Here is an 11,557-nt window from a genome sequence, read left to right as displayed (position 1 = left end):
CCAGGAGCTGGGTACTTCCTCCTGGTCTCCCATGCAGGTGCAGGGCCCAAGGACTTGGACCATCTTCTACTGCTTTCCCAGGCCGTAGCTGAGAGCTGGATTGGAAGTGGAGCAGCCAGGTCTTGAACCGGCACTCATATGGGATGCTGGCACTTCAGGCCAGGGCGTTAATTACTGTGCCACAGTGTGGGCCCCAGTCCTAGCAGTTCTATGTTGTTTAGCATTTCGTCTTCAGTGCCAACTGCTAATAATACAGTAGAGTTGTAGAAGACCTGACAGTCATGCAAACCTTACCACAACCTAGTACTGTGTAGAATAAATCCTTTAAATATAAAGACAATCTTATTTCACAGCGGAGGAAGAACTAGAGGGGTAAAATAAGTTGCTAATGTCACTTAGCTCTTTTGGTACAGAAACAAGGAAGGGTTTCAGCTTTATGCCACTTGCATCAACTAGATGAGCCTGCAATTTTAAAGACACTCATCTTGGGCTCCTTGAGTTTAAATGAATTTTCCAAGGTTACATGACAAAGAAGCACCAAAGCCAGAAGTAAAAATTATTGCTCTCATCTTTCTCTTCCTTATCCACTATGGAAGTCTGATTTACAGTTGTAAATTATTCTAATATCATTTACAACCAAGAAGCATTATTTTTTGCTAACTTTAACAATGAAACTATTTTTAGCCATTGAGGAATTTATTTTAATGAAAGATATAGACATACTTTTTTGTTTTGTTTTTTTAATTGGAGATGCAAAGAGACAAACAAGTAGACAGAGAAGTGGTATTCACCCTCTAGTTCACTGCTCAAATGTCCACAGTGGCCCGGGCTGGCCCAGGAGCAGGGAACCCCATCATCTGAGCCATCACTTGCTAGCTCTCAGGGTTTGCATTTCCAGGGAGTTGGAGTCAGGGGCTGGAACTGGGAATCAAACCCAGAAACTCCAAAATGAGACACAGGTATCTAAACCACAAGGCTACACCCTGGCTTCCAGACTTGTTTTTTCACGAGTCATCTGAAAATGAAAGTTAATTTGGACCTGAAATCAAAGGCTCTGGAGTCCTCAGGTGTGTGTGTCTATGCATGAGAGTTAGTTGGGTTGCCCAAGCAGAGTCTGCAGTTTAGGGAGAACAGCAGAGTGAAACGTGTGTCAGAGGATGTCAGCACTGGAGAGGTGGCTGTGCTCTAGTCAGAGGCTGAGGAGGACGAGTCCACAGAGAGCAGCAGCACCAAGGGAGTATGCTAGAAGGTAGGGAGAAAAAAGGTTGAAAAACAAATATGTTAAAAAGATTTGTTTATTTATTTGGAAGACAGAGTTATAAAGAAAGAGACAGGGAGGGAGAGGGAGAGATCTCCCATCTGCAGATTCACTCACCAAATGGTCACAATGGCTGGGACTGGGTCAGATCAAAGCTCGGATCTGGAACTCCATCCAAGTCTCCCTCATGGTGGCAGGGACTCAAGAATTTGGGTTGTCTGCTGCTTCTCAGATGCACTGCAGAGAGCTGGATGGGATGTAGCATCACGGGCAATGGATTATCCTAATGCATCACAACACTGGCTCCAACAAATGAAATTAGGTAAAAAAAATTAGGTAAAAAAATTCAAAATGCCAGGGAAACATCAAATAAAATGTCAGGGATGAGCATCGTGGTCAGCAGATTAAACCACTATTAGGAGGCATATATCATTCTTAAGTGTGAGGATGTGTTTTTTTTTTAACCACTTTTGTACAAGAGAGTACCAAGATGAAAACTGTTCTCCAAGGAGTCTGATCTGATCACCTCACATAGGATAGACAGAGATTAGAAGAAACTGCAAGACAGATTACAAGTACAGAAAACAGGAAACAAAAACTAGAATGATAGCATGAGGAAGGAATTGTAATCCATGTTTTGCAAGACCTCAAATCAAATATATGTACTGTGTATAGAAAAATAGAAATAAAAGCAAATATGAGAGAGTTTCAAAAAGTTTGTGGAAAATGAAATTAAAAGATTAGCTTATTCAACAAATTTTGAAATCTATGCATGTGAATGGTCTTCAAAAAGTTCATGGAAAATGCCTATTATAAAAAATGGTACATGATTTCAAAATAATTTTTAAAGAAAATATATTTAATTTTTTATTTATTTGAGAGGTAGAGTTACAGAGTGAGAGGGAGAGACAGAGAGAAAGGTCTTCCTTCTGCTGTTTCACTCCCCAGATGGCCGCAATGGCTGTAGCTGTGCCAAATTGAAGCCAGGAGCCAGGTGCTTCTTCCCAGTTTTCCATGTGGGTGCTGGCGCCCAAGTACTTGGACCATTTTCTACTGCTTTCCCAGGCCATAGAAGAGAGCTGGATTGGAAGAGGGGCAGCTGGGACTAGAACTGGCACCCATATGGGATGCCAACGCTGCAGGTGAAGAATTAACTATTTATTTTTACAAAAGACAGTTACAGGGGGTGAAAAGGGGAGATACAGATCTTTCATTTTCTGGTTCTCTCCCAAAATGACCACAAGAGCCAGGACTGGCCCAGGCTGAAGATGGGAATCCGAAGTCCATCTGAGTCTCCCATAGGGGTGGTAGGGGCTCTTCTTCTGCCAAGAGCATTGCAGGAAGCAAAATAGCCAGGACTGCAACTGGCACTCAAATAAGGGATGCTGGCCTCACATGTGGCAGCTTACCCTGCTGTGTCACAAAGATGGTCATTCAAAATAAATTCTTGAGGGTTAAGCCACCTTTTGCAGGGCCAGCATCCTATATGGGTAGCAGTTTGAGTCCTGGCTCCACTTCTGATCCAGCTCCCTGTTAATGTGCCTGGGAAAGCAGTGGAAGACAGTCCAAGCGCTTGGGCCCCTATACCATGTGGGAAACTCAGAAGAAGCTCCTGGCTTCAGCATGGCCATTTGGGGACTGAATCAGCAAATGGAAATCTCTCTGTAACTGTGACTTTCAAATAAATAAATCTTTAAAAAACATCCTTGTGCACTTAAAAGACCTCTTGCAATCCAAGTGCATGGTTACTTGTTCAGCAAATGCTGATTCAGGTGCAAGAAGTGCTGGTATCAGGGATGCCTTGGTAAAGAAGTAGTGGTTTGGAAAGGTCACTTAAGAGGCTTTTATGTAGAATGCAGGCAGTGGCATGTTAGAGTTTAATAGATAGTTTTGGTTTAAAAATTACATATTGGGGCTGGTGCTGTGGCCTAGAGGGTAAGTAAGGCCAGCAGTGCCAGCATCCCATATAAGCACTGGTTTGAGGCCTGGCTGCTCTGCTTCCAATCCAGCTCTCTACTGAGGCCTAGGAAGGCAGTAGAAGATGGTCCAAGTCTTTGGGCACCTGCACCCAAATGGGAGACCTGGAAAAATCTCCTGGCTCCTAGCTTTGGATCAGCCCAGCTCTGACCATTGTGACCATTTAGGAAATGAGCTAGTGGACAGAAGACCTCTGTCTTTTTCTCTCTGCTTCTCTGTAACTCTGCCTTTCAAATAAAATAAATCCTTAAAAAAAAAAAAAAAAACTTAAACTAATTATGTATTAACTTCTAACTGGGAGATCAGTAATTAAGTCAAGGTACAGTTAGTCATTTAGACAGGCATCTAGTCAGCCAGTAATGATGACCTTGTTTCATTTCTAAACACAGAAATTATTTTAAATGGCTTTAGAGATATACTTATCAAAATAACATGTGTAGGACTCCCTGGGGCAGCATGGAGGCTGCGGGGGAATGCAGAACACCTGAACCAGTGAGCCCTGAGCAAAGTATTGTGAAGCTGATGTAGGACTCCCAGTCTTTAGATGATAGACACATGGTTCACAAATGGAAACAGAAGAAAACTGCCTGAGTAGCATAGTAATAGGAACAGGCACAGAAACCTGGTGTTCCAGGGCACGGTCCTTTTGGTCCTCTGCCATTACTTCCCCTAAGCAACAGGCAGAGCCTGCAGCCTTCTGCCACCCACCCTCTCCCCACATAAAGGAAGAGTTGGAGGGGCCTATGGAAGTGGTGCATCTTGGGAGGCTGAATCTCCAGAAGAGAGGGCAGAGCAGGTATGGAGCTCACCTGGCAGTGCCTGGGGACAGTTTCCCCACTACTGCATTTTAATGGGGACAGCAAAACCCTTACCATCCCCCCCAACACACATACACTGCAGAAGCTTAATTGGTGAATCCTTCCAGACAACAGTGATTGGGCCAGGAGCTAAACACAGCAACTTCCTCTAGAACTGTGCTGGGGGAACAGTTCCCACTCAGATGGAGGGAATGGGGACAGGCTACACCCCCCCACCAAACACAGGTCAGGTCATAAGGCTCTCACCAGCTAGCAGCTCTCTGGTCTCACCTCCCTGGTCTTTGTAGCTGACAAGCTCTTCCCAACCTTGCTGCCTGGGAGAGATACACTCAGATGTCACTTTCATGGAAAACCTAGGAGTTATTTTTTTTAAGATTTATTTATTTCTTTTAAAGAGTTACACACAGAGAGAAGGAAAGGCAGAAAGAGGGAGAGGGAGAGAGGGAGAGGCCTTCCATCTGCTGTTTCACTCCCCAGTTGGTTGCAATGGCTGGAGCTGTGCCAATCCAAAGCCAGGAGCCAGAAGCTTCCTCTGGGTCTTCCCACACAGGTGCAGGGGCCCAAGGACTTGGGCCATCTTCTACTGCTTTCCCAGGCCACAGCAGAGAGCTGGATCAGAAGTGGAACAGCCAGGACTAGAACTGCCACCCATATGTGATGCTGGCACTGCAGGCAGTGGCTTTATCCATGACCCCACAGTGCCAGCCCCAACCTAGAAGTTCAAGTTGACATAGTGGACAGCACACTGTGGTCCCCAAGTCTAACATAACCATGGGAAATGCTAATAGATTGTGTCACAGGCTGAGGGAGGTGACAGGCATGCTCTGCTGCAGAGCTGTGATGTAGGGAAGGGGCTCCAGACCAGGAGAAAGGGGACCCTGGGGTTCCCCGCCCTTCCTCTCTCCTCAGTGACCACTCTCCAGAACACCTCTTCTCTGTGGCCACAGACAGCTCTGAAAGCAGTGTCTTGGGGCAGGGAGGGAAGGTTGCAGGGAAGATCTCTGAGTAGTTGGTCCAGAGGGAGCATTCCTCTTAAAACATTACAGTCCTGTCTGCACCCACTCCCCTGGCCTTGATGGCCATTTGTCTATTAATGTCCCACTTCAGATGATACCTCCAACCTTTGCTATTGGACAGGAGGTGATTGGCAAGAAAATTCAACCTACAGTTTTAAAAGATTTATGTATTAGAGAGGACTTCCAATCACTGGCTCATTCCCCAAATGTCTGCAAAGCCAGGGCTGGGCTAGGCTGAAGCTAGGAATTCCATCCTGTTCCCTGACACGGGTGTCAGGAGCTCACATACTTAGGTTATCACCATTGCTTCCCAGGTGCGTTAGCAAGAAGCTCAACTGGAAGCAGAGGTGGGACCTGATTTCAGGTCCTCCAATATGGGCCATGGGCATCCCAAGTGGCAGCTTAACCCACTGTACCATAACACCCTCTACTTTGATATTATTTATTTATTTACATATTTATATGCTTATTTATTTGAGACACAGAAAGAGACCTTCTATCTGCCATTTCACTCTCCAAAGGCCTGAAATCTTTAGGTTTGGGCCACACTGAGGCTGCGATCAGAGAACTCAATCTGGTCTCCCCACATCTGCTGCCTCCCAGGTTGCACATTAGCAGGAAGTTGGAATTGCAAGTGTGCCAAGACTTGTGCCAGGCACTTTAATTTGGGATGAGTTTCTCAAGAGCCGTCTTAACCACTGGGCCAAGCACTCACCCCCCACCTCAGTTTTTAAAGAAAGACAAGGGATTCCATTCTCTTTCTATTACCCATAAATAAGAGTATGGATAATCTCAATTGCTTGCTCCAAGCCTAATTCCTTTTGCCACAAAGAGAATCAACTTCAGATAATGATAGTGCTGTGAGTCACAGAGCGGAGGTGAAAAGAACCCATGTTCTCACTGACATCTCCAGCCATGGAATTTGTCAAGCCCAGGACCACTGTGTCTGACTCTCCTCATTGTTCAAGCTGGTTGGAGATGGGCTTTTAGTGACCTGAACTCAAAAACATCCCAGTGAAAGCACCATGTACTCTCTACAAGATGTTTGTGAGAAGGATTTTGAACTATCCACGGTCACCTAATAGGCCACTAAAGAGTTGGACTCACAATTTTGTCTTAGTATAAGGTGTCCTAACTGAGGACAAAGCCACCAGGATTTCCTCTGTTTGATTCGTCTTACATTTGAGGAATTTATTACAGTGCCTAAAAAGGGGTGCAGGAACCTCAGTTTTCCCACTCAGCTGTGTGGCCCTGAGAAAGGTATTTAGATTCTATGGGCTCCACTTTCTCACCTGCCCATGGAGAGTATCACAGTGCTTGTTTAGAGGGTTATTGTCGGTATCAAAGGAATAAAATGACTCATGTGTTTTAGAGTTTATTCCAGCTATGAGTAGCACACAAAGTAAATATTTAAAAGTGTAGCTTAGGGGCCAGCATTGTGGTATAGTGGGTTAAATCACAGCCTATGATAGGCATCCCATAGGGTGACAGTTCTAGTCTTGGCTGCTCCACTTCTGCTGGAGCTCCCTGCTAATACACCTGGGAAAGCAGTGCAGAACCCAAGTACTCAGGTCCCTGCACCCAGGTGGGAGGCCTGGATGAAGCTGCTAGCTCACGGTTTCAGCCTAAGTCCTAGTGGCTGCAGCTATTTGAGGAGTGAACCAGCAGATGGAGGATACCTCTCTCTGACTTTTCTTTCTCTGTAACTCTGCCTTTTAAATAAATAATGTCTAAAAAATAAAACCACCTGTAGCTTAACACTTCTCTCACATATAAGGATTCAAAGATATTCATTCCAGGAGGGGCTCCTTTGCCTTGTTGCCTCATCCATAAGGTTCCCTCATGGGACCAAATGGTTCCTGCAGCTCCAGTCACCTGCTCTCCATCCCATCCAGAAGGACAATAGAATATTTCCTTGGGTCAGGCATTTCACCTCGCAGATAAGATGCACCTTTCCCATATCAGAGTGGCTAGCTTTGACTCCTGGCTGCAGCTGCCAATTCCACCTTCCTGGTAATGTTCACCCAGGGAGTTGGCAGTGATGATTCAAGTAATTGGGTCCCTTTCATCCCCATGGGAGAAATGGATTGGGTTATTTGCTCCTGATTTAGGACTAGTCCCGTCCCAGCCCTTGTAGACACTTGAAAAGTGAACCAGCAGATGGGAGCTTTCTCCATGTCTACCTGTCTCCTTCTCTTTGCCTCTCAAATAAATAAAATTTTTAAAATACATTTCCTGGGAGTCACACATCATGGCAGTAGATGTGCCCAACAGAAAAAAATCAAGGAATCTGTTATGGGAGATGGGGAGGAAGTATCTAGCTTCTGCTGCCCCTGCAGAGGATGAGCCCAGTGATGTGGAATGGAGGTAGTATCCATACAGGGCAGGTGTTCTCTTTAAAAATCTCCACTCAGCTCAACACTCAGTCCCCAGTCCTCTGTCATCATGTCCTTTAGGCTCATCAAGCATCCATTTATGCTGTAACTGAGCTAACATACTGTATAGACACACAAAATCTGGGTACTTTCACTATGAAGCCATGGTTGCCAAGTCACTGCCTATGAAGCTGCACCTGGTTCACAGGAAGCACTCAGCGAATCTTTGAAATTACTATCCTTGTAGTTAAAGAACTAGTTTACCCATTATGCACTGTGGCATAGTGGGTAAAACCACCGCCTGCAGTGCTGGCATCCCATAAGAACAGCAGTTTGAGTCCTGTCTGCTCCACTTCCAATCCAGCTCTCTGCTATGGCCTGAGAAAGCAGTAGAAGACAGCCCAAGTCCTTGGGTCCCTGCACCAATGTGGGAGACCTAGATGAAGCTCTGGACATTGTGGCCATGTGAGGAGTGAACCATTAAATGTAATACCTCTCTCTCTGCCTCTGCCTTTGAAACAAATGAAATAAATCTTAAAAAAACAAAAAAAAACAAAAACAAAAACAAAAAACTAGTTTATCAGGATCAGGAGGAATGGAGCTTGAATTCCTCCTGTACCAGTTATCAGCTGTGTGACCCTTGACAAGTCCTTAAACCACTCTATGTAGCAGCCCTGCTTATGTGTTTGAGAGCTGCATTTAGCTAGTTGCTTCAGGCATTCCTTTCTAAACTCAACATTTGTTTATAAATTTGACTTTTCTGTAACAAGTCTTGTAGGTCACAGCACTGTGATGTTCTTGTCACTACCTGAGAAAATGTTTCTCAACCTTATTCTTTTGTGTTCTGATACAAAGAACATGTCTTGGCAAGTAGTTGAGGCTCCAATAAACCAGAGGGATGCTCAGACAAAATAACAAACAGCCTAAAAAATATGCAAAACAGCTTAATCTAAATGTGCTCATCTTCCTTGGAGAGGTAAGGCAGCTAACTTTTATGATCATATGGCTTGGAAACATAAAAATAACTTTTTCATAAAAGGCCAAATCCATGTAACATGAAATAGAGAAGATGGTAGACAGATAATTTAGGTTTGTTGTTGTATGCATAGTTATATGGTAATCCAATCTAATAAGATATGATTGAATGGGTTCAGTCAATTCATTTTTTATAATGAAAAGTTTAAGGATAGATCAATGTTTCCAGTAAAATCATGTCTGCTTTTGTTAGAATGAGAATGGAAGGGAGAGAGGGGAAGGAGAAAGAAATAGTGTCTGTATTTTAGGAAGCTTGGGAATCACAGCTCCAGTGAAGGAGTGAGAGTCCAGTCTGGGTGTTGTAGAGGAAGGTGCATTTCCCTCTCCCGTGTCCTCCATTCAACCCATGGGAGAAGAAGCTGAGTGCAATTAGAACATATCTGATTGTCTTCTAGAATTTGCTCTGAAGTTATCGAAGTTGCTCCTTGCCCCTTTCCATGATTAATGGCTCATCAGGTGAAGACTAATTAGCAACGTGGTGAGTAGGTGGTCTCCTTTGGGAGATGCAATTTTCCCTACAACATGCATTGCCAGCAAGTTATCTAAGCATTAATCAAAACCTAAGTAGGAATAACAACAAAGTACTCACAAAAAAGTGTCCAATAAATCCAAGCTTGTAAAGTTACTCAGACGTCTAAGTATACAATCCTATGCAAGGGCCCCCTGATCAAAAGAACATATCTCATTCCCTTGTCACAGCTCTAACATTCTGTTTCTTATTTGTTATTGTGGCCCAGGTAAATGGAGTCTTACAGTAACATGCAAGCATTAGCAATATAAGATTGGCATTTCACAAAGAACAGCTCAGGGAGAACAGAATTTATACATCCAGAGTCTAGAACCCAAAAGGTTTTACAAGACCCAAGATGTTAGCAGTAAACGAAAGGCCTGGGGAAAGTGTTCTGAATGCATTACAGTTGGCAATGAAGTTTTTGTGTAGAAATAACAGCAAACCTATTTCAAATGGCTGAAATGTTAACACCAGAAAAAAAGAGAACTTCGAAAACTTTTTGCATGCATACAGAAACACAGAAAACACATTCAAAATCAAGATCTTGCACTGTATACCCTGAAACTCTTTACCAATGCAAACATGAAGATGAACTGTACCTGTTTCTTCGTGAAGAATCAAGAAGGCAGGAATGTCTGTTGCTCAACAACCTACATCCACACCTGAGCAGTTTCTGGACCTGTAGGGAAGATGTTTTAGAAAGGGAAATATGTGATCAATGCCATATTTCTGACACCCCCGCCTTCCTTATGAGCACAGAAGCCATCATTTACTTCCCCTCAAAGTACTTGTCTTCCCCAGACACAACTGACAGCATTTGTTTCCTATTCTTTTGTCAAAAAAAGAGGCCCCAGATTTCAAGATTTTGTTTTATAAGTCTATACCTAGAGCCCTCAGCGCCTGGGTTATTTTTGCTCAATTCCATGCAATTTGTGTTTACAGTTCTGGTGCATGGGAAATGTTGCCAAATTAGCATCAACAACATACTATCTTTTTTTTAACTTTTATTTAATAAATATAAATTTCCAAAGTACAGCTTATGGATTACAATGGCTTCCACTCCCACCCACAACCCTCCCCTTTCCCGGTCCCTCTCCCGTTCCATTCACATCAAGATTCATTTTCAATTCTCTTTATATACAGAAGATCAGTTTAGTATATATTAAGTAAAGATTTCAACAGTTTGCCTCCACATAGCAACACAAAGTGAAAAAATACTGTTGGAGTACAAGTTATAGCATGAAATAACAGTGTACAGCACATTAAAGACAGAGATCCTACATGATATTTTTTAAAAATTGATTAATTTTGTATACAATTTCCAATTTAACACCAGGTTTTTTTTTTTTCATTTTCAATTATCTTTATATACAGAAGATCGATTCAGTATATGATAAGTAAAGATTTCATCAGTTTGCACCCACACAGACACACAAAGTGTAAAAATACTGTTTCAGTACTAGTTATAGCATCACTTCACATTGGACAACAAATTAAGGACGGATCCCACATGAGACATAAGTACACAGTGACTCCTAAAATGTTTATTTTATTTATTTGAAAGAGTTACAGAGAAGGTACAGACAGAGAAAGAGGTCTTCCATTCACTGGTTCACTCCCCAGATGACTGCAACAGCCAGAGCTGCGCTGATCCGAAGCCAGGAGCAAAGAGCTTCCTGCGGGTCTCCCACATGGGTGCAGGGGCCCAAGGACTTGCGCCATCTACTACTGCTATCTCAGGCCATAGCAGAGAGCTGGATTGGAAGAGGAGCAGCCGGGACTAGAACTGGCACCCATATGGGATGCCAGCGCTTCAGGCCAGGGCTTTGACCCGCTGCACCACAGCACCAGCCCCCAAAATATTTTCTAAATCAGAAAGACTTGACTGGAATAATGATCGTGTTTCTTTTCATTGTTTTTCTCCACACGACCTGGGGGGGAGGCGGACTGCGTGCACGGAGACGTAGGGAGGCTCTGGAGGGAGCCAAGGCCGCTGGTGCAGGTATGGGGCCTGTCACCCATGTCTGGACCCGGCCCAGCCCTCAGCGGTGGGGTCCGCGGATGGAAGAGCTCACTGGGGGGAAGTCCAGGTCCCTCTGTAGCTGGTTCTGACAGGATCCATCCGCCCACCGCCCCTTCTGGGAAACCTGGCCCCACACACTCACCACTTCCCGCTCCCGAAGCCTCCGGCTTCCTCTTCTCAGAGCAGAGAAGGCCCAGCCACCACAGAGACGCTCTTCCCGCTGTAGTCTGGACACCACTAGGACATAGGGATCTCGCGAGATGATGAAGTGCTCCACCGCCCTCACCGGGGGGCCCCTGATTGGACAGCTGCAAAGCCAAGAGGCATGAGGGGCGTCACAAAGACCATAGCCAATCAGCACGCTCGCTGGCTCAGTGGGCGTGGGGAGGTTGTTGCCAAGCAACCGGAGGGCTGGACTGGTTTGGGTGCCTGATTTCCAGGCAGGGTCACTGTGGCCTCAGGGCTCTCAGGACTTGCAGAGTTCCTGAGCTGCAGAAGCTGCTCAAGGTGAGTCACTGCTAACTCATCGACTTCTGATCCTGTG

At 44.6% G+C, this 11,557-nt stretch overlaps 1 long non-coding RNA gene across 1 annotated transcript; it reads right to left on the bottom strand.

The window, feature by feature from the left end:
* Positions 1 to 547: 547 nt before the first annotated feature.
* Positions 548 to 11,242, bottom strand: LOC133747263 (uncharacterized). The gene is made up of 4 exons (XR_009864300.1): positions 11,156 to 11,242; positions 9,590 to 9,669; positions 1,376 to 1,557; positions 548 to 1,242 (listed from the first exon to the last, which is right to left on the bottom strand). It is a non-coding gene; the product is annotated as an uncharacterized LOC133747263 (long non-coding RNA).
* Between the last annotated feature and the right edge of the window lie 315 nt (positions 11,243 to 11,557).

Source organism: Lepus europaeus, chromosome 18 (assembly GCF_033115175.1).
Source record: "Lepus europaeus isolate LE1 chromosome 18, mLepTim1.pri, whole genome shotgun sequence".
In the NCBI taxonomy this organism is placed as follows: domain Eukaryota; kingdom Metazoa; phylum Chordata; class Mammalia; order Lagomorpha; family Leporidae; genus Lepus; species Lepus europaeus.
The sequence above is the reverse complement of the archived record's forward strand: the minus strand, read 5'-3'. Positions and strand labels throughout refer to the sequence as shown.